Source organism: Scomber japonicus, chromosome 15, assembly GCF_027409825.1.
Source record: "Scomber japonicus isolate fScoJap1 chromosome 15, fScoJap1.pri, whole genome shotgun sequence".
NCBI lineage: Eukaryota > Metazoa > Chordata > Actinopteri > Scombriformes > Scombridae > Scomber > Scomber japonicus.
The window spans coordinates 507387-512386 of NC_070592.1; positions in this window are offsets into that span (position 1 = coordinate 507387).

Consider the following 5000-nt stretch of genomic DNA (forward strand, 5'->3'; position numbering starts at 1 on the left):
AGAGTGGGAGAACATCTTTTAACAGGAAGAACCCTCAGAACCAGACTCAGAGTGGGAGAACATCTTTTAACAGGAAGAACCCTCAGAACCAGACTCAGAGTGGGAGAACATCTTTTAACAGGAAGAACCCTCAGAACCAGACTCAGAGTGGGAGAACATCTGCCTGGACCGGTTGAGAGGAGAGAAAGGAAGGATAGAGGAGAGAGGCACAATGAAAATCAACAATGGAGCCAGATGGTCCGGGACTGGGATCTGTCATCCGGACGTCTACAGGACCAGATTACCTGTAAGACCAGATGACATGTGGACTGGAGGAGCCGGGAATCGAACCACCAATCTTCCAATTGGAGGACGACCGCTCTACCTCCTGAGCCACAGCCGCCCCGGCACAACCACGAAACATCGAGAGGAACTACTGCAGGTTTTACCACACAGAGTCAAACCTGCTTTACTGCACTGATGTTCAAATATTAACATTTATATAAAGTTTTATTCAACAAACCCTCCGTCTCCTCCCGGTTAATCCTCCCGGTTTACCCTCCGTCTCCTCCCGGTTAATCCTCCCGGTTAACCCTCCGCCTCCTCCCGGTTAACCCTCCGTCTCCTCCCGGTTAACCCTCCGTCTCCTCCCGGTTAACCCTCCGCCTCCTCCCGGTTAACCCTCCATCCCCTCCCGGTTAACCCTCCGCCTCCTCCCGGTTAACCCTGCGTCTCCTCCCGGTTAACCCTCCGCCTCCTCCCGGTTAACCCTACATCTCCTCCCGGTTAACCCTCCCTCTCCTCCCGGTTAACCCTCCGTCTCCTCCCGGTTAACCCTCCGTCTCCTCCCGGTTAACCCTCCCTCTCCTCCCGGTTAACCCTCCGTCTTATTCTACAGACTCGTTGATCCTGTTCCAACAACAAACTGACCCACGATATCAAAGTTCACGATGAGATTTATATGAAATGAAGCTTTTCTTCTTCTGATGATATAAATCAGTCATGAAATTAAAAGTTTACAGATGTTCTCAAACTAAAGCTTTTAAATCTGTTGTTTTTTAAAAGGTTTGAAACGTACGAAAGCTTCACTGAAAAGGACAAAGAGGACGAGTCACAGCTGTCACTCTGAAACCAGAGCGTCTGATTGGCCCGGTCCCATGCCGTCGCCATGGATACGGCTGAGATGGTTTTACAGCTTCATGCCAGAGATCAGAGTTTGTTTTCATGTTTATCCCTTTGCTCCAATTTCAGTCACGACCGTCCTCAACATGTTCAACACACACACACACACACACACACACACACACACACACACACACACACACAGACACACACACACACAGACACACACACACACACACACACACACACACTAATCTCACATCTGGTTTCAGAGGTTAATCTGCTCTGTTACAATCTGCTGCTGGATTAACTTTTATCAATGTCGCTCTTTTGTCTCCTCATAAACCCTCCGTCTCCTCCCGGTTAACCCTCCGTCTCCTCCCGGTTAACCCTCCGTCTCCTCCCGGTTAACCCTCCCGGTTAACCCTCCGCCTCCTCCCGGTTTCCCCTCCGCCTCCTCCCGGTTTCCCCTCCGCCTCCTCCCGGTTAACCCTCCGTCTCCTCCCGGTTAAACCTCCGCCTCCTCCCGGTTTCCCCTCCGCCTCCTCCCGGTTAACCCTCCGTCTCCTCCCGGTTAACGTTTCGTCTCCTCCGGGTTAACCCTCCGCCTCCTCCCGGTTAACCCTCCGTCTCCTCCCGGTTAACCCTCCGTCTCCTCCCGGTTAAACCTCCGCCTCCTCCCGGTTTACCCTCCGCCTCCTCCCGGTTAACCCTCCGCCTCCTCCCGGTTAACCCTCCGCCTCCTCCCGGTTTACCCTCCATCTCCTCCCGGTTTACCCTCCGCCTCCTCCCGGTTAACCCTCCCGGTTAACCCTGCGTCTCCTCCCGGTTAACCCTCCCGGTTAACCCTGCGTCTCCTCCCGGTTAACCCTCCGCCTCCTCCCGGTTTACCCTCCGTCTCCTCCCGGTTAACCTTTCGTCTCCTCCCGGTTAACCCTCCGCCTCCTCCCAGTTAACCTTTCGTCTCCTCCCCGTTAACCCTCCATCCCCTCCCGGTTTACCCTCCATCTCCTCCCGGTTAACCCTCCGTCTCCTCCCGGTTAACCCTCCCGGTTAACCTTCCGCCTCCTCCCGGTTAACCCTCCGTCTCCTCCCGGTTAAACCTCCCGGTTAAACCTCCATCTCCTCCCGGTTAACCCTCCGCCTCCTCCCGGTTAACCTTTCGTCTCCTCCCGGTTAAACCTCCGTCTTCTCCCGGTTAACCCTCCGCCTCCTCCCGGTTTCCCCTCCGCCTCCTCCCGGTTTCCCCTCCGCCTCCTCCCGGTTAACCCTCCGTCTCCTCCCGGTTAAACCTCCGCCTCCTCCCGGTTTCCCCTCCGCCTCCTCCCGGTTAACCCTCCGTCTCCTCCCGGGTTAACCCTCCGTCTCCTCCCGGTTAACGTTTCGTCTCCTCCGGGTTAACCCTCCGTCTCCTCCCGGTTAACCCTCCGTCTCCTCCCGGTTAAACCTCCGCCTCCTCCCGGTTTACCCTCCGCCTCCTCCCGGTTAACCCTCCGCCTCCTCCCGGTTAACCCTCCGCCTCCTCCCGGTTTACCCTCCATCTCCTCCCGGTTTACCCTCCGCCTCCTCCCGGTTAACCCTCCATCTCCTCCCGGTTTACCCTCCGCCTCCTCCCGGTTAACCCTCCCGGTTAACCCTGCGTCTCCTCCCGGTTAACCCTCCGCCTCCTCCCGGTTTACCCTCCGTCTCCTCCCGGTTAACCTTTCGTCTCCTCCCGGTTAACCCTCCGCCTCCTCCCAGTTAACCTTTCGTCTCCTCCCCGTTAACCCTCCATCCCCTCCCGGTTTACCCTCCATCTCCTCCCGGTTAACCCTCCGTCTCCTCCCGGTTAACCCTCCCGGTTAACCTTCCGCCTCCTCCCGGTTAACCCTCCGTCTCCTCCCGGTTAAACCTCCCGGTTAAACCTCCATCTCCTCCCGGTTAACCCTCCGCCTCCTCCCGGTTAACCTTTCGTCTCCTCCCGGTTAAACCTCCGTCTTCTCCCGGTTAACCCTCCGTCTCCTCCCGGTTAAACCTCCCGGTTAACCCTCCGTCTCCTCCCGGTTAACCCTCCGCCTCCTCCCGGTTAACCCTCCCGGTTAACCTTCCGCCTCCTCCCGGTTAAACCTCCGCCTCCTCCCGGTTTCCCCTCCGCCTCCTCCCGGTTAACCCTCCGTCTCCTCCCGGGTTAACCCTCCGTCTCCTCCCGGTTAACGTTTCGTCTCCTCCGGGTTAACCCCGTCTCCTCCCGATTTACCCTCCGTCTCCTCCCGGTTAACCCTCCGCCTCCTCCCGGTTTACCCTCCGCCTCCTCCCGGTTAACCCTCCGCCTCCTCCCGGTTAACCCTCCGCCTCCTCCCGGTTTACCCTCCGCCTCCTCCCGGTTAACCCTCCGTCTCCTCCCGGTTAACCCTCCGTCTCCTCCCGGTTAACCCTCCGTCTCCTCCCGGTTAAACCTCCGCCTCCTCCCGGTTTACCCTCCGCCTCCTCCCGGTTAACCCTCCGCCTCCTCCCGGTTAACCCTCCGCCTCCTCCCGGTTTACCCTCCATCTCCTCCCGGTTTACCCTCCGCCTCCTCCCGGTTAACCCTCCATCTCCTCCCGGTTTACCCTCCGCCTCCTCCCGGTTAACCCTCCCGGTTAACCCTGCGTCTCCTCCCGGTTAACCCTCCCGGTTAACCCTGCGTCTCCTCCCGGTTAACCCTCCGCCTCCTCCCGGTTTACCCTCCGTCTCCTCCCGGTTAACCCTCCGCCTCCTCCCAGTTAACCTTTCGTCTCCTCCCCGTTAACCCTCCATCCCCTCCCGGTTTACCCTCCATCTCCTCCCGGTTAACCCTCCGTCTCCTCCCGGTTAACCCTCCCGGTTAACCTTCCGCCTCCTCCCGGTTAACCCTCCGTCTCCTCCCGGTTAAACCTCCCGGTTAAACCTCCATCTCCTCCCGGTTAACCCTCCGCCTCCTCCCGGTTAACCTTTCGTCTCCTCCCGGTTAAACCTCCGTCTTCTCCCGGTTAACCCTCCGTCTCCTCCCGGTTTACCCTCCCGGTTTACCCTCCGTCTCCTCCCGGTTTACCCTCCGTCTCCTCCCGGTTAACCCTCCGTCTCCTCCCGTTTTACTCTTCGTCTCCTCCCGGTTTACCCTCCCGGTTAACCCTCCGTCTCCTCCCGGTTAACCCTCCGTCTCCTCCCGGTTTACCCTCCGTCTCCTCCCGCTTTTCGCCCTCCGTCTCCTCCCGGTTAACCTTTCGTCTCCTCCCGGTTAACCTTTCGTCTCCTCCCGGTTAAACCTCCGTCTCCTCCCGGTTAACCCTCCCGGTTAAACCTCCGTCTCCTCCCGGTTAACCCTCCCGGTTAACCCTCCATCTCCTCTCGGTTAACTCTCCCGGTTAACCCTTCGTCTCCTCCCGGTTTACCCTCCGTCTCCTCCCGGTTAACCCTCCCGGTTTACCCTCCGTCTCCTCCCGGTTTACCCTCCGTCTCCTCCCGGTTAACCATCCGTCTCCTCCCGGTTAAACCTCCGTCTCCTCCCGGTTAACCCTCCCGGTTTACCCTCCGTCTCCTCCCGCTTTTCGCCCTCCGTCTCCTCCCGGTTAACCCCCCGTCTCCTCCCGGTTAAACCTCCGTCTCCTCCCGGTTAACCCTCCCCGTTTACCCTCCGTCTCCTCCCGGTTAAACCTCCGTCTCCTCCCGGTTAACCCTCCGCCTCCTCCCGGTTTACCCTCCGTCTCCTCCCGGATTACCCTCCGTCTCCTCCCGGATTACCCTCCCGGTTTACCCTCCGTCTCCTCCCTCCGTCTCCTCCCGGTTTACCCTCCGTCTCCTCCCGGTTTACCCTCCGTCTCCTCCCTCCGTCTCCTCCCGGTTTACCCTCCGCCTCCTCCCGGTTTACCCTCCGTCTCCTCCCGGTTAAACCTCCGTCTCCT